Here is a 25499-nt window from a genome sequence, read left to right as displayed (position 1 = left end):
AAAACATGTGGTGTTGAATATTTACCTTCTGCTCAGCAGCGTCGACCGGAGGAACGACAGGGCTCTGGCATATTTATACCTGCTCCTGCGTCCTCTAGATCCACTCAGGGCCTGCATCTCCTTGTTAAACTCCCTCTTGAAGCGATCCCTGAGTGACCGCCACCGCACGATAACCCTGTTACCTGGAAAGAGAAAGCAAAAATTGGTTACTATACAACACATTAAATCATGCTAACATAAGCTAATGAAGTGTGAATACTTATGCGCTAGATCCTGGGCCCCAGCGTCGAGTTCCTCCCAGTTATCCAGAACAGCACTGCACACTTCATCCCATAGCCGTCGGGTGACGAACTGGTCAGCATGGCGGCGGTCCGCCATGTTCCACAGCGGCTCCCGACTTTGGACCGCTTGAATGAGGGTGTCCACATCAATGCCCTCCTCTTCCTCAGCCTGTTCGGGAGCACGCTGTGAAGCCTTAACAAAAAAATAAGAATAAAAAGGGAAAGATTATACCACATGAATTTTACAGTTTACTAAACACCAAACCAAAAAGGAACTTACTCTTCGGTGACCGCCGCGATTAGCATTCCGACGACTATGGGAGGTGCTTTGAGGAACTCTATGTCGAGCCCCGGATTGTGAAGACTAATAAAAAAATAAAAAAATAAATAAATTATGTGCTTGGATGGAGGCATATGTACTGTGTGTGGGCTGTGCTGAAAGTTTGTGTTGGGTGTAGTGTGTTTTATGTGAGGATCTGTATCTGCAAAACTTACACTATGCGCTCCCGCTCCTCTCATTTCTCCACCCTGCCTGTCTCCTTCTGGAAGCCCCTCTGCTTCATCTTCCTGTGAAAACAGAATAAATACATATAGGGTTCAAAAACATATGTTACCAGAGATGTACCAACAAAAATTTATGAAGAAAAAAAAAAATCACCTCAGGTGGCTGACGATGTGAGGGGGGCTCTCAGAAGAAGACATTATGGTCCTGTTTTCCAGCGTCTGTCTTAGGTCCCTAAGAATCTGCAAGTATAAAGAGAGTTCTAAGCTACTATACAAAAGGATAGATAAAGCTTTCGGGACTTTATACTTACATCTGTTTTCCAAACTCTTGGGTCCTTGCTGCGTCTGTCTTGGGTCCTTGCTGCGTCTGTCTTGGGTCCTTGCTGTGTTTCTCTTGGGTCCCGTTTGTCTTGGGTCCCTAAGAATCTGCAAGTATAAAGAGAGTTCTAAGCTACTATACAAAAGGATAGATAAAGCTTTCGGGACTTTATACTTACATCTGTTTGCAAAACTTGGGGGGCCTGGCTGCGTCTGTCTTGGGTCCTTGCTGCGTTTTTCTTGAGTTCCTTGCTTGGTCCCAAGATTCTTCCAATTTAAACACAGTTTTAATTAGAATGATTATGTATTGGTATGCCAACATACATTTTGATTCCCCACAAAAAAATTATTACACAAAAAAAAAAAAAAAATTGTGTTAACTGTTCCCTTCAAACTTGATATGCTTGATGCACAAGCTGCAAAACCGTCCACCTCCTGTTTCCCCCCAAAATTCCTTGAAAGCAACACCAAAACTACTTCAAACTTGATATGCGCCATGCGCATTTTGCTAAACCTACCTCACCCCCTCCTCCAGACACAGTTTCAACCTTATAAAAAATTTCCCTCATTCAAAGTTAAAATACCAATACCCAAAAATGATAATTATGGTTACCCTACAGTTGCTATTTTCTAAAACCAGATAAAATTTTCTAGACCAAAGGTTTGCATTCCGCATTTGTATATAGAACCTCAAACACCTTTATTGAATGTAGACCCAGTTTTAAATTTATTTTGAAATCATACTACGGACAGTTTTGTGGAATTTTTATTACTATTTTTTTTTCTATCCGCCACAATCCGTCACTAATGCAAGTCTATGGGAAAATAGCGGATCCGCCCCCAAAAAATGGCGGATCCGCTATTTGAGGAAAGTGGCGGTTTCAGACTGACGCCAAAAGACTGATGTGTGAAAGAGGCCTTATGGGGCCAGTGATATAGGGAGCATCTTATGGGGCCAGTGATATAGGGAACATCCTATGGGGCCAGTGATATAGGGAGCATCTTATGGGGCCAGTGATATAGGGAGCATCTTATGGGGCCAGTAATATAGGGAGCATCCTATGGGGCCAGTAATATAGGGAGCATCTTATGGGGCCAGTGATATAGGGAGCATCTTATGGGGCCAGTAATATAGGGAGCATCCAATGGGGCCAGTAATATAGGGAGCATCTTATGGGGCCAGTAATATGGGGAGCATCTTATGGGGCCAGTAATATAGGGAGCATCCTATGGGGCCAGTAATATAGGGAGCATCTTATGGGGCCAGTAATATAGGGAGCATCTTATGGGGCCAATTGTATAGGGAGCATCTTATGGGGCCAATTTAATAGGGAGCATCTTATGGGGCCAATTGTATAGGGAGCATCTTATGGGGCCAATTTAATAGGAAGCATCGTATGGGACCAATTCTATAGGGAGCATCTTATGGGGCCAATTCTATAGGGAGCATCTTATGGGGCCAATTTAATATGGAGCATCTTATGGGGCCGATTCCATATGGAGCAGTATGTGGGGCCAATTCCATATGGAGCAGTATATGGGGCCAATTCCATATGGAGCAGTATATGGGGCCAATTCCATATGGAGCAGTATATGGGGCCAATTCCATATGGAGCAGTATATGGGGCCAATTCCATATGGAGCAGTATATGGGGCCAATTCCATATGGAGCAGTATATGGGGCCAATTCCATATGGAGCAGTATATGGGGCCAATTCCATATGGAGCAGTATATGGGGCCAATTCCCTGTGGAGCAGTATATGGGGCCAATTCCATATGGAGCAGTATATGGGGCCAATTACATATGGAGCAGTATATGGGGCCAATTACATATGGAGCAGTATATGGGGCCAATAATATATGAAGCATCTTATGGGACTGTTAAAGGGTATTGACTTTTAAGATTGCTACTTCCAATAGGTGGCACTAGAGTTCAGTTTGCATAACAATAATGTAAAATACATAACGATAGAGTGAAAGCAAAAATCTACATGTTATTATTTGTGCCTTCTCTAGGTTTTTCTATGACTATCTGCATTGTGGCTCTCGACCAACTTTCATAGCGGAATGTGGCTCTCAAGGTAAGAAAGGTTGGGGACCCCTGGTTTAGTGTAATAATGGACATGTGTTCCTGGAAAGAGAGATGGGAAACTATGTACATCGAATTGGATCTCCGGAATGATGACTATGATGGTGCTATAACGGAGAATAGAATATGATATTCCCACCTTTTGGGGAGTTCGAGAACCCTGACACTGGCATTAGGCCTTTGAAGTACCTGTGGGTTAGGGAAGAATCATATCTGTTCTCAAAAGAGGGAATTGATAGGGTATTCAGAGGTATTCAGAGACCCCCATGGCTTATCTTTGTATATATGTGGATTCTGATATGACTTATATTTCACCTCTTTTGCTGAATCACTGTGATCTTGCAATAAGCTACGTAACTAAAATTGCTGCCAAGCAGTGTATTGCTCAAAGGGGAGGCTAATATGGGTGTTAGTGATGCGAACAATCAGATAGTAATGATTAACGATCGTTGTCCAGATTAATTATGTTAATTATCTACTTTTCACATGAATAAAGGCTTTAGATATTCAATAGTTTGCACACAGTAATAATATGTATGCCTTTCCTAAAAGGGTATATAATGGCAGAACCTGTTGAATACATTTTATGGCTTTTAGACAGATAAAACTTGTCCCTGTGTGAATCCATCTTGCTCGAGCGATCATAATAATAATATTTGACAACCATCCAATATACCTTATGGTCGATTTGTGACCACCCTATCAGTGCTCCTTCCCTTCCGAGCTCTGCCATGCGCACATACAGTGGTTTACCCCCACATATTGGGTATTCGCATACTCAGGACAAATTGCACAATAACTTTTGGGGTCCAATTTCTCCTGTTACCTTTGGTAAAATAAAACGAATTGGATCTGAAGTCATTTTTTTGTGAAAAAAAGTTAAATGTTCATTTTTTTTCAAACATTCCAAAAATTCCTTTGAAACACCTGAAGGATTAATACATTTCTTGAATGTGGTTTTGAGCAACTTGAGGGGTGCAGTTTTTAGAATGGTGTCACTTTTGGGTATTTTCTATCATATAGACCCCTCAAAGTGACTTCAAAGGTAATGTGCTCCCTAAAAAAAGTGGTGTTGTAAAATGAGAAATCGCTGGTCAACTTTTAACCCTTATAACTCTCTAACAAAAAAAATGTTGGTTCCAAAATTGTGCTGATGTAAAGTAGACATGTGGGAAATGTTATTTATTAACTATTTTGTGTGACATATCTATGTGATTTAAGGGCATTAAACTTCAAAGTTGGAAAATTGCGAAATTTTAACCCTTTTACCCCAAAGGGTTGTTTGCACGTTAATGACCAGGCCAATTTTTACAATTCTGACCACTGTCCCTTTATGAGGTTATAACTCTGGAACGCTTCAACGGATCCCAGTGATTCTGACAATGTTTTCTCGTGACATATTGTACTTCATGATAGTGGTAAAAAAATTTTGATATTACCTGCGTTTATTTGTGAAAAAAATGGAAATTTGGCGAAAATTTAGAAAATTTTGCAATTTTCCAACTTTGAATTTTTATACAATTAAATCACAGAGATATGTCACACAAAATACTTAATAAGTAACATTTACCACATGTCTACTTTACATCAGCACAATTTTGGAACCAACATTTTTTTTGTTAGGGAGTTATAAGGGTTAAAAGTTGACCAGTAATTTCTAATTTTTACAACACCATTTTTTTTCAGGGACCACATCTCAGTTGAAGTCATTTTGAGGGGTCTATATGATGGAAAATACCCAAATGTGACACCATTCTAAAAACTGCACCCCTCAAGGTGCTCAAAACCACATTCAAGAAGTTTATTAACCCTTCAGGTGTATCACAGGAATTTTTGGAATGTTTAAATAAAAATGAACATTTAACTTTTTTACACAAAAAATTTATTTCAGCTCCAGTTTGTTTTATTTTACCAAGGGTAACAGGAGAAAATGGACCACAAAAGTTGTTGTACAATTTGTCCTGAGTACGCTGATACCCCATATTTGGGGGTAAACCACTGTTTGGGCGCATGGCAGAGCTCGGAAGTGAAGGAGCGTCATTTGACTTTTCAATGCAAAATTGACTGGAATTCAGATGGGACGCCATGTTGCGTTTGGAGAGCCCCTGATGTGCCTAAACATTGATACCCCCCACAAGTGACACCATTTTGGAAAGTAGACCCCCTAAGGAACTTATCTAGATGTGTGGTGAGCACTTTGACCCACCCAGTTCTTCAAAGAAGTTTATAATGCAGAGCCGTAAAAATAAAAAATCATATTTTTTCACAAAAATGATTTTTTCGCCCCCAATTTTTTATTTTCCCAAGGGTAAGAGAAGAAATTGGTCCCCAAAAGTTGTTGTCCAATTTTACCTGAGTACGCTGATATTTCATATGTGGGGGTAAACGACTGTTTGGGCGCATGACAGAGCTCGGAAGGGAAAGAGCGCCATTTGACTTTTCAATGCAAAATTGACTGGAATTGAGATGGGACGCCATGTTGCGTTTGGAGAGCCACTGATGTGCCTAAACATTGAAACCCCCGACAAGTGACACCATTTTGAAAAGTAGACCCCCTAAGGAACTCATCTAGATGTGTTGTGAGAGCTTTGAACCCCCAAGTGTTTCACTACAGTTTATAACGCAGAGCCGCGAAAATAAAAATTCTTTTTTTCCCCACAAAAATTATTTTTTAGCCCCCAGTTTTGTATTTTCCCAAGGGTAACAGGAGAGATTGGACCCCAAAAGCTGTTGTCCAATTTGTCCTGAGTACGCTGATACCCCATATGTGGGAGGGAACCACCGTTTGGGCGCATGGGAGAGCTCGGAAGGGAAGGAGCGCCATTTGGAATGCAGACTTAGATGGAATGGTCTGCAGGCGTCACGTTGCATTTGCAGAGCCCCTAATGTACCTAAACCGTAGAAAACCCCCACAAGTGACCCCATATTGGAAACTAGACCCCCCAAGGAACTTATCTAGATGTGTTGTGACAACTTTTAACCCCCAAGTGTTTCACTACAGTTTATAACGCAGAGCTGTGAAAATAAAAAATCCTTTTTTTTCCACAAAAATTATTTTTTAGGCCCGTTTTGTATTTTTCCAAGGGAAAACAGTGTAAATTGAACCGCAAAAGTTGTTGTCCAATTTGTCCTGAGTACGCTGATACCCAATATGTGGGGGGGAACCACCGTTTGGGCGCATGGCAGAGCTCAGAAGGGAAGGAGCGCCATTTGGAATGCAGACTTAGATGGATTGGTCTGCAGGCGTCATGTTACATTTGCAGAGCCCCTGATGTAACTAAACAGTAGAAACCCCCCCATAAGTGACCCCATATTGGAAACTAGACCCCCCAAGGAACTTATCTAGATGTGTTGTGAGAACTTTGAACCCCTAGGTGTTTCACTACAGTTTATAACGCAGAGCCGTGAAAATAAAAATTCTTTTTTTTCCCCACAAAAATTATTTTTTAGCCCCCAGTTTTGTATTTTCCCAAGGGTAACAGGAGAAATTGGACCCCAACAGTTGTTGTCCAATGTGTCCTGAGTACGCTGATACCCCATATGTTGGGGTAAACCCATGTTTGTGCGCACGATAGAGCTCGGAAGGGAAGGAGCACTGTTTTACTTTTTCAACGCAGAATTGGCTGGAATTGAGATCGGATGCAATGTCGCATTTGGAGAGCCCCTGATGTGCCTAAACAGTGGAAACCCCCCAATTCTAACTGAAACCCTAATCCAAACACAACCCTAACCCTAATCTCAACTGTAACCCTAACCACACCCATAACCCTGACACACCCCTAACCCTAATCCCAACCGTATTCCCAACCGTAAATGTAATCCAAACCCTAACCCTAATTTTAGCCCCAACCCTAACTTCAGCCCCAACCCTAACTTTAGCCCCAACCCTAACCCTAGCCCTAACCCTAGCCCAAACCCTAGCCCTAACCCTAACTCTAGCCCTAATCCTAGCCCTAACCCTAATGGGAAAATGGAAATAAATACATTTTTTTAATTTTTCGTAACTAAGGGGGTGATGAAGGGGGGTTTAATTTACTATTTATAGCGCGTTTTCTAGCGGATTTTTGATTGGCTGCCGTCACACACTAAAAGACGCTTTTTATTGTAAAAAATGTTTGTTGTATTACCACATTTTGAGTGCTATAATTTTTCCATATTTTGGTCGACAGAGTCATGTGAGGTCTTGTTTGTTGCGGGACGAGTTGACGCTTTTTTTGGTAACATTTTCGGGCGTGTGACATTTTTTGATCGCTTTTTATTCCGATTTTTGTGAGGCAGAATGACCAAAAAACAGCTATTCATGAATTTCTTTTTGGGGGGGCGTTTATACCGTTCCGCGTTTAGTAAAATGGATAAAGCAGTTTTATTCTTCGGGTCAGTACGATTACAGCGATACCTCATTTATATCATTTTTTTATGTTTTGGCGCTTTTATACAATAAAAACTATTTTATAGAAAAAATAATTATTTTTGCATCGCTTTATTCGTTTTTTGCGGGACAAGATGACGTTTTCAGCGGTACCATGGTTATTTATTTCCGTCTGTTTGATCGCGTGTTATTCCACTTTTTGTTTGGCGGTATGATAATAAAGCGTTGTTTTTTGCCTCGTTTTTTTTTTTTACGGTGTTCACTGAAGGGGTTAACTAGTGGGACAGTTTTATAGGTCGGGTCGTTACGGACGCGGCAATACTAAATATGTGTACTTTTATTGTTTTTTTTTTTATTTAGCTAAAGGAAAATATTTATTGGAACAATATATATATTTTTTATTATTATTTATTTAGGAATTTTTTTTTTTTTTTACACATGCTCTGAGCAGGCGCAGTGAAGCCACCTCCCTGCGGGACCCGGATGCAGCCCCGCGGCCATTTTGGATAGTGCCGGATGTCAGCTGCGATTGTCAGCTGACACCCGGCCGCGATCGGCCGCGCTCCCCCCGTGAACGCGGCCGATCGCGCTGGACGTACTATTCCGTCCTTGGGAAGTAGGGCCCACCCCACATGGACGGAATAGTACGTCCGATGACAGAAAGGGGTTAAAAATTTTCACCAAATTTCTTTTTTTTTCACAAATAAACGCAAGTCATATCAAAGAAATTTTACCACGGATAGGGAAATCAGGTATCACAGTAACATATTCCTGTAATTTATGTATATTTCTAATTGTAAAGACATGCTAGGACATGTCTAGCTTTCCTATCATTCTGACCTTTGATTAGAGCTGCTGACATTACTACGCCTAAAAGTTATATTGATATGAGACAGCTAATGATGGGTGGTGATACTTATTAGCTAGATAACGGGTTGTAAACTGTATAAGGGTATGTGCACACGTAGATGGAACCTCTGCAGATTTTTCCGCACCTGTTTTGAGAAATCCGCAGGTAAAAAGCACTGCGTTTTACCTGCGGATTTTATGAGGTTTTTGTGTGGATTCCACCTGCGGTTTTACACCTGCGGATTCCTATTATGGAGCAGGTGTAAACCGCTGCAGAATCCGCACAAAGAATTGACATGCTGCAGAATAAACAGCGCTATGTTTCTGCGCGTTTTTTTCCGCAGCATGTGCACTGCGGATTTTGTTTTCCATAGGTTTACATGGTACTGTACAAGGCATGGAAAACAGCTGCGAATCCGCAGCATCAAAACAGCTGCGGATCCGCAGCAAAATCCGCAACGTGTACTCATAGCCTTAGGATGAGGCTAATTACATTGATTTTGGGACCTTAAGATATTAAATGCCTGTTCACAGTTCACTTCTAATGGAAAATCACCTGATCAATTAATGATGACCTCGTTTGCAATAAACTGCTGATGTGCGCAAGACCAGAATGTATACGCCCACTCAAAAGAGTATATAAGGGCAGATGTGATCGAATAAAGTTTATGGCGTTGGAAACAGAACATTCTGTCTCTGTCCCATTTTACTGCTCGAGCATCCTCATATCTGGCAACCATCCAATATCCCTGATGGTCTGACTTGCAGACCAACCTAACACCACTATCATGAAGTACAATATGTCATGAGAAAACAGTGTCAGAATCACTGCGATCTGTTGAAGCGTTCCAGAGTTATAACCTCATAAAGGGACAGTGGTCAGAATTGTAAAAATTGGCCTGGTCATTAACATGCAAACCACCCTTTGGGGTAAAGGGGTTAATAATATTTCAATAAACGTCATGTTTTAGGTCTCTATTATTGCTATCTTTTTCACCATTTGAGGGATTCACGTTTTTTCTAAAAAAAATTCCTTGCTTTTTTTATTCTCTTTGGGAATTTATCTACTGTATAGGTGTAGTGACTATTTTGACTCCATGGGTGATTTCCAGAAACAAGAAGCAGTGGATGTTACTACGGTAAGTAAATTGCAAACTGCCATTGAAGTGCCCAGCAAGATGTAGTGACCAGTATGCTGTAGTGAGCAGTACATTATGCCCAACTCATGCTTCTGGATACATGCACCCATAAATTAGGTGGTCTCTTATCACTACAGAATTGCAAAACATGTGGACGCTAAATGTGTTTTAGGCACACTTGAGCACAGAAGGGAGAGAGGCATTCGGAAGCACAGAATTCACTGGATTTCTTTTGGGGTGCAACGACCTATAGTGTTTTTCCAGAGCCTTTGTACAACCAGTATCAGCATTGAAGCCTCCTATATATCCATTGACAGGTGACGGACCTGAGTGGGGACTTGGTATTTTTGTGGAGTTGAAGCTTTTATTTGGAACATTTAACATTTAGGATCACATTTATCCAGCACTGAGCACTTACTTTGGGGTTTCCATCTAAATCGCTGAGTGATGTGATTCAGATGAAACCCCCGAGGGATCCATTCACTATAATGAGGCAGCAGAGTTGCTCTGGACTCCGCCTGGCCTCTGTTCAGCTCCTTTTTCTCAGAAGTGCACAAAACTGTGGCGGACCGCGCTTTTATGCACACCTAAAAAGATGGACAACATTGGATCACAGGGCAGACAACATCCACAGTGATTCCATCTCTTTCAATATAGGGAATCTTCTGTTGAAGGTTTTGTCTGAATCATATATTTCAGAGATTTACACGAAAACCCGGTGTAAGCGCTTGGCCCAGAGTGCAGGATAGAAAGTGAGCCGAGCCTTACTGCGATCTTTGGGAGGCACAATGAAAAAATCAACAGCAGGTGAAGAATTGATTTTATTTACGTTTATACCGTTCCTTGTGCGTTATAATTGATTAGATGACTTTATTCTTTGGGTCGTTGCGATTACAGCGATACCAGATTTATATTGTTTCTTTTTTTGTTTGTCTGCACACACTAAAAGACACTTTTTATTGCAAGAAATAGTTTTTGCATTCATATCTTGATAGCTGTAACTTTTACATATTTCTTCCAACAGAGTCATGTGACAACTTTTTTTTTTTGCGGGACAAGTTGCCGTTTTTACTGGTACCATTTTCGGTCACAACTTTTTTTTATCGTTTCTATTTCGATTTTGGGGGCAGAATGAACAAAAAAACAGCAATTCAGGAATTTTTATTCCGTTCTGCGTGTGGTAAAATTGATTAGGTAGCTTTATTCTTTAGGTCAGTATGATTACAGTGATACCACATCTATATTTTTTTATGTTTTGGCGCTTTTACACAATAAAACTATTTTATAGAAAAAATTATTATTTTTGCATCGCTTTATTCTGAGAGCTATAACTTTTTTATTTTTCCACTGATGGAGCTGTGTGGCGGAATGTTTTTTTGCAGGTCAAAATGACGTTTTCAGTGATATAATTTTTATTTACATTTGTCTTTTTGGCCCACAATCGGGGGTGCCATTGTTCGGCCATTAGACATCTCATGTGTGAGGGGAGTTAGCAGACATAGATGTTGGCCCACAATCGGGAGAGACATTGTTCGGCCATCAGACATCTCATGTGTGAGGGGAGTTAGCAGACATAGATGTTGGCCCACAATCGGGGGCGACATTGTTCGGCCATCAGACATCTCATGTGTGAGGTGAGTTAGCAGACATAGATGTTGGCCACCATCGGGGGCGCCATTGTTCGGCCATCAGACATCTCATGTGTGAGGTGAGTTAGCAGACATAGATGTTGGCCACAATCGGGGGCGCCATTGTTCGGCCATCAGACATCTCATGTGTGAGGTGAGTTAGCAGACATAGATGTTGGCCCACAATCGGGAGCGACATTGTTCGGCCATCAGACATCTCATGTGTGAGGGGAGTTAGCAGACATAGATGTTGGCCACAATCGGGGGCGCCATTGTTCGGCCATCAGAGACATCTCATGTGTGAGGGGTTAGCAGACATAGATGTTGGCCCACAATCGGGAGAGACATTGTTCGGCCATCAGACATCTCATGTGTGAGGTGAGTTAGCAGACATAGATGTTGGCCACAATCGGGGTCGCCATTGTTCGGCCATCAGACATCTCATGTGTGAGGGGAGTTAGCAGACATAGATGTTGGCCACAATTGGGGGCGCCATTGTTCGGCCATCAGACATCACATGTGTGAGGGGAGTTAGCAGACATAGATGTTGGCCCACAATCAGGGGCGCCATTGTTCGGCCATCAGACATCTCATGTGTGAGGGGAGTTAGCAGACATAGATGTTGGCCACAATTGGGGGCGCCATTGTTCGGCCATCAGACATCACATGTGTGAGGGGAGTTAGCAGACATAGATGTTGGCCCACAATCAGGGGCGCCATTGTTCGGCCATCAGACATCTCGTGTGAGGGGAGTTAGCAGACATAGATGTTGGCCACAATCGGGGGCGCCATTGTTCGGCCATCAGACATCTCATGTGTGAGGGGAGTTAGCGGAGATAGGCTAGGTACACATTTGCGGTTGAGTCTGCAGCGTATCGTCTGCAACCGCAAACGCATGATAACGCAGCTTTTTTTATCCACATCAGCTTACACATGACAGCAAAAAACCCAGCAGCGTTTGCATACATTTTTACATGCTTTTGTGCTTTTTATGCGCATGCATTTGATATTTCCAGGAGGGAAGGGTCTCAATCAGTTCCTGGACATGCGCAGTCCGAAGTACGCAAGCACATTGAACACATGCGTATGCAAAACATGTGCACACATGTGTTCCCATAGACAGTAATGCGTTGTTTTAACACACTCATCCACATGTGCATGCCTGCACATATTTGACAGAAATTTGCCACCTCAAAAATTGCAACATGGTGCGTTAGCCGCGCCCCGCCGTACACCACGAAAAAACGCATGCGTAAGCGCAGTCGAACACATGCACCTGCGTCTACAATGTTAAAGATAGGAAATCAAGATGCATGCGGATGTATGGGTCAGAATCGCTGCGGACACAACCGCAAATGTGAAACCAGCCATAGTTGTTTTCCCACAATTGGGGGCGCCATTGTTCGGCCATCAGACAACTGTGTGTGTGGGGGGGGGGGGGGCATTAGTCAGGTTAGATAACTGAACTTTCCCTAAGGCTACTTTCACACTTGCATCGTGTGACGTACGTCACAATGCGTCGTTTTGGAGAAAAAACACATCCTGCAAAGTTGCCCGCAGGATGCATTTTTTTCTCCATAGACTTGCAATTAGCGACACATTGCGACGGATTGCCACACGTTGCATCCGTCGTGCGACGGATGCGTCGTATTTTGGCGGGCAGTCGGCACAAAAAAAGTTCCATGTAACTTTTTTTGTGCGTCGCGTCCGCCATTTTCAACCACGCATGCACAGCCGAAACCCCGCCCCCTCCTCCCCGGACTGCAGAATGGGCAGCGGATGCGATGTAAAATTGCATCCGCTGCCCACGTCTTGCAGTTATTTCACAGGTTCCGTCGGTACGTCAGCCCGACGCATTGCGACGGGCCCGTACCGACAGAAGTGTGAAAGTAGCCTGGGATAGTGCTGTATGACAAGGACTGCTTTTAAGCCCTTGTGTAATACCATGCTGGAGTTGGCCAATGCTATAATGACTGACTGCAATGTGTATACGAAGGCCAGAAGCGGGGAGGGAGTGTTCCTCACGGACAGTCAGGGCGCTTAGGCTACTTTCACACTAGCGTCGGGCCGACGTTCCCGACGCTAGCGTTGTCTCCGCCGCACAACGGGGGCAGCGGATGCATTTTTCCAGCGCATCCGCTGCCCCATTGTGAGGTGCGGAGAAGTGCGGGGAGGTGAGTTCCGGCCGCGCATGCGCGGTCAGAAAAAGCGGACCGTCGTGAGCAAAAAACGTTACATGTAGCGTTTTTTGCTCCCGACGGTCCGCCACTGCACGACGCATCTGTCGCACGACGGGTGCGACGTGTGGCAATCCGTCACAATGCGTCGCTTATTAATCAATGGCGAAAAAACGCATCCTGCAAACACTTTTGCAGGATGCGTTTTTTCGGCAAAACGACGCATTGTGACGGAATGCAGTTGCTACGTTCACATTTGCGTTGTGCGCCGCAGCGTCGGCGCCGCAGCGCACAACGCAAACAAAACGCGGCAAAACGCACGCTAAAACGCTGCGTTTTGCGCCGCATGCGTCCTTTTTGGCCGAAAGTTGGACGCAGCAAAAATGCAACTTGCTGCGTCCTCTGCGGCCGGATGCGGGCGCCGCAGCGACGCATGCGGCGCAAAACGCAAGTGCGACGCATGTCCATGCGCCCCCATGTTAAATATAGGGGCGCATGACGCATGCGGCGCCGCTGCGGCGCCCGCCGCTAATGTGAACGTAGCCTTAACGCTAGTGTGAAAGTAGCCTTTTAGCTGCCTATTGGCAACCTCTTGTTATGGATGAGCCCTGGACAGGAAGGGGCCATGCTAGGGAGGGGTCTAGATACGCAACTGGGACTGGCCGGTCACAGCAGGACAAGATACGAGCGGCACACGGCCGGGTGGGTGGCTGCGTCTTCTGTACAGCACGTCCGTGCCGCGCGTCCCATTGGGGGCGCGGTTTCTGCAGCACACGCGACTCCCGGGCTGCTGAGCAGACATTACGCCCTACGAGCTGTGACCCCGGTCCTGGACGGTTACGTCGCACCACGCCCGCAGGAGGTGGGGGAAGGGTCAGTCCTCGATGAACGACACTGAGGTGAGACGGGACCGTTATGTGTCAGAAGTTATGGACTCTGCTCGTAGCTCCTTGCGCGGGTGGCGCCGAGTGTGCGGGGACTTTCCGTGAGTGGCCGGCAGCGTGCGTGCTCCTGCCGCGTGTGGTTACTGCCTGTGCAACTTCACAGGGCAACGTGGCCCCGAAATGTAGCATGGGCGCAGCCATGGCAGGCAGGGGAGTGACGAGACTTGTGTGCGACATAGCAGGAACCGTGTGCCTCTTGTGTCCGGACCCGAGACCCCTCATGTGTCAGTCCTCCAAGGGGTTCACTACTCTGCCAACCCTTTCTCAATACCATGGTTCCCTATGTGAAATAATAGCGCCTATATTCCCCTTCTGCTGCGCCATTCTGTGCTGTTGGCGCCTGCACGACACCGTTATGTCACGCGAGCCCTGCAGCCAATACTCGTCCTCTTCACTCGCTGCTTTTGGATGAGATGGACACAGAGGAAATCCGGAGTGAGGCTGCAGCCCTTGCTTCTTCCAGGTGTCCGTTTCCTCTGAAGGAAGTGAGAGCGGAGCGGTTGGCGGCAGGGCTGGCGTGATGTATGTCATGCGAACCCCGGGGAGAGCAGGCGCCAACATTATCATAATGTGTGCAAGCTGTAAAGCTCTGTGGAGAATGTTAGCGCTATATAAAGACTATGGAATGGCGTAGGAGAGGAGTATAGGTGCTATTATTTTACATGTGATTCAGAAAGGGGCGTCCATGTAGTGAGCCATTAAAGGGAACCTGTCACCCCAACCCCCCCCCCCCCCCCCCCCCCCCGCGTTTCAAACTAAAAGAGCCACCTTGTGCAGCAGTAATGCTGCATTCTGACAAGGTGGCTCTTTTAGTTATTGGTGCTGTAACTGCCGAAATAATCAGTTTTGTAATTTATCCTAAATACCTTTCTTCAGTCCTGGAGGCAGGCCTTTCCCCCCTGCTGCAGACGCCACACAGCCGTCACTCAAATCTTCTTGGCGCCGGGCGCCGCCTCCTCTGCGCTATTTTGAAATCTGCTGGCGCCTGCGCTCTTTTCTCCTGCTTTGGGCAGGCGCAGTGAGCGCTGGCCGTCCTCTGTCCTCATATGCAGTCTAGCTGACTGCTTGTGAATCCCAGCCCCGCAATGTGAATAAATCAGAAGACACTGCGGGGCTGGGATTCACAGGCAGGGCGGCCGCACAGGCGCAGTCAGCTGGGCTGCATATGAGGAAAGACGGCCAGTGCTCACTGCGCCTGCACCAGGCAGGGGAAAAGAGCGCAGGCGCCGGCTCATCTGAAAATAGCGCTGAGGAGGCGGCGCCAAGAAGATTTGCGTGACGGCTGTGTGGCGTCTGCAGCAGGGGGGAAAGGCCTGCCTCCTTGACTGAAGACCAGGTATTTCTGACAAATTAAAAAACGGATTATTTCTGCAGTTACAGCACCCAGAACTAAAAGAGCCACCTTGTCAGAATGCAGCATTACTGCTGCACAAGGTGGCTCTTTCAGATAAAAACGCCTGGGGGGGTGACAGGTTTCCTTTAAGACTGGTGTTGTACACGCCAGTGTTACTGAAGGGGTGTGGTGGAGTAAGGGGTTGTCTGGTGTAAATCGTCAAGTCTGCAGTTACACTTTCGCTGTGAAGATTCTCCGGTGTCAGCACCAGGAATGGCGGTCACGTAGCCACAGTCAGACTTTTTTTTTTTTTTATACTTTCACGCAATACATTTGCATTGATTGCACAGCAGAGGATCCTAACAGTGTGGAGTGCGTGCACTGCGGGCAGTCCAAGTAGACTTGTCATTTTAGAGTGGACAACTCCAACCTGGACTAAAGTGGGGTAACTTTTGAAGAGTTTGTAGGGTGGTATCGCCACGCATGTTTTGCCCACTTTGGTGGATGGTGGTTCTGGCCAGGATTGGGGTGAAAACACACACAACATTACAACGTTTTTTTTTGTCCAACCTCCAGTTTCTCAAAAATGTTGCAACTCTTCTGGAAAAGACACTTTGAATTGAGACCTATATTCTCCAATGTTTTTTTTTTTTTTTGCTGAAAACGCTTCCTAAAAGACAGGAAGTATGAGGGTAGGTGCACACATTAATAATAATAATAATAATTAATAATAATAATTATTTATATAGCACCAGTAATTCCATATAAGCAGGTTTACAGTGACAGACTGGTACAGAGGGGAGAGGATCCTGTCCTTGCAGACTTACATTCTATGGGATAATGGGGAAGAGACAGAAGGTAGGAGTGAGGCGGCGGCTCGGTTATTGATGGGTTTTCAGGTTCTGTCTGAAGGATCCGAGGGTGGTGGATAATCGGATGTGTTGAGGCATGGAATTCCAGAGGATGGGGGATATTCGGGAGAAATCTTGAAGGCGGTTGTGTGAGGAACGAATAAGCGTGGAGGAGAGTAGGAGGTCTTGGGAAGATCGAAGATTACGTGAGGGAAGATATTGGGAGATTACCATATATACTCGAGTATAAGCCGAGATTTTCAGCCCAAATTTTTGGGCTGAAAGTGCCCCTCTCGGCTTATACTCGAGTCACGGTCGGCGTCAGGGTCGGCGGGTGAGGGGGGAGAGGGCGCTGAGGCATACTTACCTGCTTCCGGGACTCCTGGCGCTCCCCCTGCCCGTCCCACGGTCTTCGGTGCCGCAGCTCGTCCCCTGTTCAGCGGTCACGTGGGACCGCTCATTAGAGAAATGAATATGGACTCCACTCCCATAGAGGTGGAGCCGCAAATTCATTCCTCTAATCAGCGGTAACGGTGACCGCTGACAGAGGAAGAGGCTGCGGCACCCGGAGACCAGCTGTCCGGGAGAAGGAGCCAGGGACGCCGGGAGCAGGTAAGTATCTCATAGTTACCTGTCCGCGTTCCACATGCCGAGCGCCGCTCTGTCTTCGCGTCCTCTTGCTCTGACTGTTCAGGTCAGAGGGCGCGATGACGCATATAGTGTGCGCGCCGCCCTCTGCGTGAACAGTCAGTGCGGAGAGACGCCGGGACGGGACGCTGAGGAGCTGCAAGCAAGAGAGGTGAGTATGTGTTTATTGCAGCAGCAGCAGCAGCAGCAGCATTGTATATTGCACAGATTTATGTGGAGTATCTATGGGGCAACGGTGCAGAGCATTATATATATGGCACAGCTTTATGTGGAGCATCTATGGGGCAACGGTGCAGAGCACTATATATAAGGCACAGCTTTATGTGGAGCATCTATGGGGCCATAATCAAAGGTGCAGAGCATTGTATATGGCACAGCTATCTATGGGGCCATAATCAAAGGTGCAGAGCATTGTATATGGCACAGCTATCTATGGGGCCATAATCAAAGGTGCAGAGCATTATATATGGCACAGCTATCAATGGGGCCATAATCAAAGGTGCAGAGCATTGTATATGGCACAGCTATCTCTGGGGCCATAATCAAAGGTGCAGAGCATTGTATATGGCACAGCTATCTATGGGGCCATAATCAAAGGTGCAGAGCATTGTATATGGCACAGCTATCTCTGGGGCCATAATCAAAGGTGCAGGGCATTATATATGGCACAGCTATCTATGGGGCCATAATCAAAGGTGCAGAGCATTATATATGGCACAGCTTTCTATGGAGCATCTATGGGGCCATAATCAAAGGTGCAGAGCATTGTATATGGCACAGCTTTCTATGGAGCATCTATGGGGCCATAATCAAAGGTGCAGAGCATTGTATATGGCACTGCTATCTATGGGGCCATAATCAAAGGTGCAGAGCATTGTATATGGCACAGCTATCTATGGGGCCATAATCAAAGGTGCAGAGCATTTTATATGGCACAGCTTTCTATGGAGCATCTATGGGGCCATAATCAAAGGTGCAGAGCATTGTATATGGCACAGCTTTCTATGGAGCATCTATGGGGCCATAATCAAAGGTGCAGAGCATTGTATATGGCACAGCTTTCTATGGGGCCATAATCAAAGGTGCAGGGCATTGTATATGGCACAGCTTTCTATGGGGCCATAATCAAAGGTGCAGAGCATTTTATATGGCACAGCTTTCTATGGAGCATCTATGGGGCCATAATCAAAGGTGCAGAGCATTGTATATGGCACAGCTTTCTATGGGGCATCTATGGGGCCATAATGAACTGTGCAGAGCATTATATATGGGGCAGCTTTATGTGGAGCGTCTATGGGGCCATAATGAACGGTGCAGAGCATTCTATATGGGGCAGCTTTATGTGGAGCATCTATGGGGCCATAATGAACGGTGCAGAGCATTATATATGGGGCAGCTTTATATGGAGCATCTATGGGGCTATACTGAACGGTGCAGAGCATTATATATGGCACAGCTTTATGTGGAGCATCTATGGGGCCATAATGAACAGTATGGAGCATCTATTTTTAATTTTGAAATTCACCGGTAGCTGCTGCATTTTCCACCCTAGGCTTATACTCGAGTCAATAAGTTTTCCCAGTTTTTTGTGGCAAAATTAGGGGGGTCGGCTTATACTCGGGTCGGCTTATACTCGAGTATATACGGTAGTTTAGAGATATAGGGAGGGGACAGGATGGATGGCTTTGAAGGTCAGTGTTAGTAGTTCGAACTGGATTCGTAGGGGAATTGGGAGCCAGTGGAGGGATTTGCAAAGGGGAGAAGCAGGGGAGTAGCGAGGAGAGAGGTGGATTATCTGGGCAGCAGAGTTGAGGACAGACTGGAGTGGTGCAAGAGAGTTAGCGGGGAGGCCACAGAGGAGGGTGTTGCAGTAATCGAGGCGGGAGATGATGAGAGCATGCACAAGAGTTTTGGTAGATTGTGGGGTGAGGAAGGAACAGATTCTGGCAATATTTTTGAGTTGGAGGTGGCAAGAGCTTGGACGTGAGGTTTGAAGGACAGGGCAGAGTCGAGAATTACCTCGAGGCAGCGGATTTCAGGTGCACTATCAATAAACACTGCTGATTGGACGCTGCATACTTGTGCAGCGTCCAACCCACAGTGTCCAGATGTTACAGCATAGTGGATGCGATTTCAAGAAATCCCATGTCCACTATGTGTCCACAGCCACCCACAGAGACGGACATGCAGCGCTGTCTCTCCAGACACCAGCATGTCAATTTCTCTTGTGGAGACGCTCAGTCTCCGCAAGAGAAATTTCACCCATAGAATGTATTGGACGCGGTGAACACATGCGGATTCACCTGCGTTCAATAGGCGTCAGCACTTTGGACGCAGCGGACATGCGCTGTGTCCAAAGTGCTGACAATTCTTGATTGTCTGCACATATCCTGAGAGTCTAGGAAAAAAAAAAGCCCCATAGGTTAGTGTGGAAACTGCAAGTTTCCTTTTTTTTATTTTGTAATAAAGATCATGATATCAAGAAAAAAAAAAAAGAAACAATGCCAAAATACCCTTTATAGACAATAGGTCATTTTCTGACGGCTTTGATTTTGAAAAAACTTGAAACAAAACAAAAAATCCACTATGTGTTTATGCCCATATTTTAGGTAGTTAAAATTTTCTGATTGAATGTATTTTTCTGGTGCTTAGTTTATAACCATTTGCAGCAATAGGGCGTACAGTTATGTCCTAATGTGACTCCCAGGCTTAGGCTGGAGTCACACATAACATATAAAAAAATCGGTCCGTTTTTCATGGCCGAGATTCGCAGAAATGTTCCCGAACAGTGGTCCGTATGTCATCTGTGCACAATGCGAGGATGTGATTTTTTTTTTTAAATATTTTTTTTCTCATCAAAATATCCGTGTGACATCCATATGTTATCCGTATGGCGACATTTTCTCGTTGGCTTGCAAAATGGACATATAATGGAGCCATGGCCTCAAATATAAGTGAAAACATATATACATACACACAGTGTGTGTGTGTATATGTGTATATATATATATGTGTATATATATATGTATGTATGTATGTATGTATGTATGTATGTATGTGTATATATATATATATATATATATATATATATATATATATATATATATATATATATATATATATATATATATATACCGTATTTTCCGGCGTATAAGACGACTGGGCGTATAAGACGACCCCCCAACTTTACCAGTTAAAAAATAAAATCTTCTTAAAAGTTGGGGGTCTTCTTATACACCGTATGTCGTCTTATAGGGCCGGTGAATATGTGCCTTTTGGGGGGGGGGGGAGTGATCCTGATGAGGACGAGGGGGCGTCTCACAGGAAAGTGAGTATCCCCCATTACCTTATCATAGCGCTGCAGCGTGGGGTCTCTGTGCTGGGAGCGGCGGCTGCTGTGCTGTGGCGGCTCCTCTTCTGCAGTGTGGGGCCTCTGGTGCTGTGGGGCAGTGGCGGCGGCGTATCTTCATGCAGTCGGGGCTCCTCCGGCATCTCAGCCTGGAAGCCCCGCCGGCAACTCCATCGGTACAATGCGGTCAGGTGGCCTCCGGGAAAATGGCCGCTGCTCAGATTCAGATCTCGTCCCGAGATCTCGGGAGACGAGATCTGAATCTGAGCAGCGGCCATTTTCCCGGAGGCAGCTCAATAGGTGCGATGCGGTGGCCCGGCCGCTGGGGGCTGTGCATGCTCAGATTCAGATCTCGTCCCGAAATCTCGGGACACAAGATCTGAATCTAAGCAGCGGCCATTTTCCCGGAGGCCAGCGCATTACACCGATGGAGTTGCCGGCGGGGCTTCTAGGCTTTGAGATGCCGGAGGAGCCCCGACTGCATGAAGATACGCCACCGCCGCCACCGCCCCACAGCACCAGAGGCCCCACACTGCAGAAGAGGAGCCGCCACAGCACAGCACAGCAGCCGCCGCTCCCAGCACAGAGACCCCACGCTGCAGCGCTATGATAAGGTAATGGGGGATACTCACTTTCCTGTGAGACGCCCCCTCGTCGTCATCAGGATCACTCCCCCCCCCCACCCACCATATACACCCGGCGTACAAGGCGATTCCCGGCGTACAAGACGACCCCCGACTTTTAAGAAGATTTTCAGGGGTTAAAAAGTCGTCTTGTACGCCGGAAAATACGGTATATATATATATATATATATATATCTCTTTCCTTCATCTCTAAACTCCTGGAACGCTTGGTCCACTCCCATCTAACCCGTTATCTCTCGGATAACTCTCTTCTTGACCCATTACAATCTGGTTTCCGCTCTTTGCACTCCACTGAATCTGCCCTCACTAAAGTCTCTAATGATCTAATAACAGCCAAATCCGAAGGTCATTGCTCTGTGCTGATTATCCTGGATCTATCTGCTGCATTCGACACTGTGGATCACCAGTTCCTTCTCACTATGCTCCGCTCCATAGGCCTCAAGGACACAGCCCTCTCCTGGTTCTCCTCCTACCTCTCTGACCGCTCCTTCACTGTATCTTTTGCCGGCTCCTCTTCCTCTCCTTGTCCCCTTACTATCGGGGTTCCGCAAGGCTCAGTCCTAGGCCCCCTCCTCTTCTCTCTTTACACGGCCCCTATTGGACAAACAATCAGCAGATTTGGGTTCCAGTATCATCTCTATGCTGATGACACCCAATTATACACTTCTTCCCCCGACATCACCCCTACCCTAATTCAAAATACCAAGGATTGTCTGTCTGCTGTCTCTAACATCATGTCCTCCCTCTACCTGAAACTAAATCTCTCCAAAACGGAACTTCTTGTGTTTCTCCCTTCTACTAACCTCACTCTACCCAACATCAAAATTACCCTGGAGGGTTCAACCATAACTCCCAAGCAGCATGCCCTCTGTCTTGGGGTCATATTCGACTCCGAACTTTCCTTTACTCCCTATATCCGATCACTCACTTGCTCTTGTCACCTGCATCTTAAAAACATCTCCAGAATCCGACCTTTTCTCACCGTTGAAACTGCTAAGACTTACTGTCGCTCTTATTCATTCTCATCTGGACTACTGCAACTCTCTTCTAATCGGTCTCCCTCTTACCAAACTTTCTCCTCTCCAATCCATCTTGAATGCTGCAGCCAGAGTCATATTTCTGTCCAGCCGCTTCACCGATGCCTCCATCTTGTGCCAGTCATTACACTGGCTACCCATTCGCTACAGGGTCCAGTATAAACTCATCTCTCACCCACAAATCTCTCCACAGTTCTGCACCGCCTTATATCTGCTCTCTCATCTCTGTATATCGCCTTACACGTGCCCTCCATTCTACAAACGACCTAAGGGTACCGTCTCACATTGGCACTTTGATCGCTACGACGGCACGATCCGTGTCGTTCCAGCGATATCCATACGATATCGCTGTGTCTGACACGCAGCGGCGATCAGGGACCCCGCTGAGAATCGTACGTCGTAGCAGATCGTTTGAAACTTTATTTCGTCGCTGGATCTCCCGCTGTCATCGCTGCATCGGTGTGTGTGACACCGATCCAGCGATGCGTTCGCTTGTAACCAGGGTAAACATCGGGTTACTAAGCGCAGGGCTGCGCTTAGTAACCCGATGTTTACCCTGGTTACCATCGTAAATGTAAAAAAAAACAAAAAAAAAAACAGTACATACTTACATTTCGGTGTCCGTCAGGTCCCTGGCCGTCTGCTTCCCTGCACTGACTGTGAGCGCCGGCCGTAAAGTGAAAGCAGAGCACAGCGGTGACGTCACTGCTCTGCTTTGGCCGGCGCTTACACAGGATGCAGGAGGAGTGCAGGGAAGCGGACGCAGGCACCGGAATGTGAGTATGTGTTTTTTTTATTTTACGTTTACGCTGGTAACCAGGGTAAACATCGGGTTACTAAGCGCGGCCCTGCGCTTAGTAACCCGATGTTTACCCTGGTTACCCGGGGACTTCGGCATCGTTGGTCGCTGGAGAGCTGTCTGTGTGACAGCTCTCCAGCGACCACACAACGACTTACCAACGATCACGGCCAGGTCGTATCGCTGGTCGTGATTGTTGGTAAATCGTTTTGTGTAACGGTACCCTAAGACTAACATCCCCTGTAATCCAAACCTCACACCTCCGTCTCCAAGACTCCTCTCGTGCTGCCCCAGCTCTCTGGAATGCACTTCCCCAGACGATCAGACTGATACCTAGCCCCGACCTATTCAAGCGAGCTTTAAAAACCCATCTCTTGAAACAAGCCTACCACACCAACTACTCAGTAAACTAACTTTGCCCTGTTCCCTCCCTCCAAATATTACTCTGAATCTGCACTCTACTATTCATCTGTCTCCACACCCTCCATGCACATGATTAACTGCACTTTAAACTTGACTATTGCACTTAAACACACGGGCTGATGACCGGATCATGCAGCTTTGTATGAAAATCCCTATGTATTATAATTGCCAGACCTGAAATAACAAGCACTTTTCACCGATTGTGTCCCCCCATTTCCTTGTAGATTGTAAGCTTGCGAGCAGGGACCTCACTCCTAACGTCACTGTTTAAATTGTCTTAACTTTTATTGAATTTATTGTCTGTACATGTCCCCGCTAACTGTAAATTGCTGCGGAATATGTTGGCGCTATATAAATAATTATTATTATATAATTAATATAACCCCGGCGCACTCCAAAAATGTAAAGACAACTGTTGCTTTCAAAGTTTTTTTTTTTTAATATATCTTGTGCAAAAGAGAATGGTTTCCAACGTTTCGCCTCAGGCACGAGCCTTCGTCAGGAAGACATTCTTATGGTAGTTTTATCAAATGTAAGTCCTGGGCTCTCAGATTGCCCTATGGAAGTTTGTCAAAAGCGGTCTTGATTGGTCAGCAGAATGGAATTAAATGAAACTGTTCACACCCATAGTGGACTATCCTTTGTTTTCAATTGCTAGGAAAACAGATTTTTTGAGGTAGAAGTAGCCTTTGTATCTTTAAAAAGTAATGGAATGCCTCCATACTGAAGCTGTCACTAACAAGGACACAGGGTGGGAGCCACATGCCAGCTGCAGCCTTCCCTATGAACAGTGAATAAGGCTCATTGTGGTCTAACAGCCTCTTACAACACCTTATGCGCATTCCATTACTTTTTAAAGATACAAAGGCTAAAGGTACCGTTACACAAAACGACTTACCAACGATCACGACCAGCGATACCACCTGACCGTGATCTTAAGTCGTTGTGTGGTCGCTGGGGAGCTGTCACACAGACAGCTCTCTCCAGCGACCAACGATCAGGGGAACGACTTCAGCATCGTTGAAACTGTCTTCAACGATGCCGAAGTCCCCCTGCAGCACCCGGGTAACCAGGGTAAACATCGGGTTACTAAGTGCAGGGCCGCGCTTAGTAACCCGATATTTACCCTGGTTACCATTGTAAAAGTAAAAAAAAACCCACTACATACTCACATTCTGATGTCTGTCACGTCCCCCGCCGGCATCCACAGGGTTAAAACTGCTTTCGGCAAGAGCGCTGCTAATATGCACGCTCTGCTGCCGTGAGCTTCCCTGCACTGAATGTGTCAGCGCTGGCAGTAACAGCGGTGACGTCACCGCTGTGTTCTGCTTTACGGCCGGCGCTGACACAGTCAGTGCAGGGAAGCTCTCGGCAGCAGCGCGTGCATATTAGCAGCGCTCATGCCGAAAGCAGTTTTAACCCTGTGGACAGTGGGGGACGTGACAGACATCAGAATGTGAGTATGTACTGTTTTTTTTTTAACTTTTACAATGGTAACCAGGGTAAATTTGTAGTGTCCCGGGGTTAGATCTTTTGTATTGTCTTACCGTTTTACCTCTGAGCACCCAACAAGTGGTTGAGCCTGATCCTATCCACTTTTAGTTTCAAATCACTGACAGACTGAAACAGGTTTTGCTCAAAAATAGCCTTGTATTTTTCACCAACCACCTTCCCTTTGACTGATCATTTTCACTGTCCCTGCTGCCAAAAATCATCCCCAGAGCATGATGCTGCCACCACCATGTTTCACTGTGGGGATGGTGCTGATCAGCTGTGTTTGTTCAGCACCAGACATTGCATTACTTTTGTGGCCAAAAAGTGCAATTTTGATCTCGTCTGACCAAATCGCCTTCCTCCATACACATGTCTTTTAGCAAGCGCAAAATAAGCCTTACAATTTTTGTGTGTAAGTAAATGCTTTTTTTTCTCCATTCACCTTCCACGACAGCCACTTGGAGGTTGTCTTCTCCGCCCTAATAGGGGACAGGAACACAGAGGTTAAATACCCCTCCCCTTTCCTGCAACCACCAGTGTTTTCCTGTTCCCTATGGGGCATTAAGAGGATCTCTGAAGGTGCTGCCATGGCCGGCGATCGGAGCACCCCACATACCTCTGA

The 25499-nt window shown here is 45.9% G+C and overlaps 1 protein-coding gene across 3 annotated transcripts in view; it reads left to right on the top strand.

Annotated features, from left to right (window-relative positions):
- The first annotated feature begins 13952 nt into the window (after nucleotides 1-13952).
- The window catches only part of LOC143815729 (uncharacterized), a 113466-nt gene continuing 101919 nt past the window's right edge, over nucleotides 13953-25499 (top strand). The window contains exon 1 of one of the 3 annotated variants that reach the window (XM_077295300.1): nucleotides 13953-14254. The gene's annotated coding sequence lies outside the window, so the exon portion shown is untranslated. Of the gene's footprint in view, nucleotides 14255-15869; nucleotides 16325-25499 lie in introns of those variants that run through there. The other 2 variants (XM_077295298.1, XM_077295299.1) reach the window with 2 other exon arrangements.

This window comes from Ranitomeya variabilis, chromosome 3 (assembly GCF_051348905.1).
Source record: "Ranitomeya variabilis isolate aRanVar5 chromosome 3, aRanVar5.hap1, whole genome shotgun sequence".
NCBI classification, from domain to species: domain Eukaryota; kingdom Metazoa; phylum Chordata; class Amphibia; order Anura; family Dendrobatidae; genus Ranitomeya; species Ranitomeya variabilis.
This window is presented reverse-complemented; position numbering and strand designations above follow the sequence as displayed.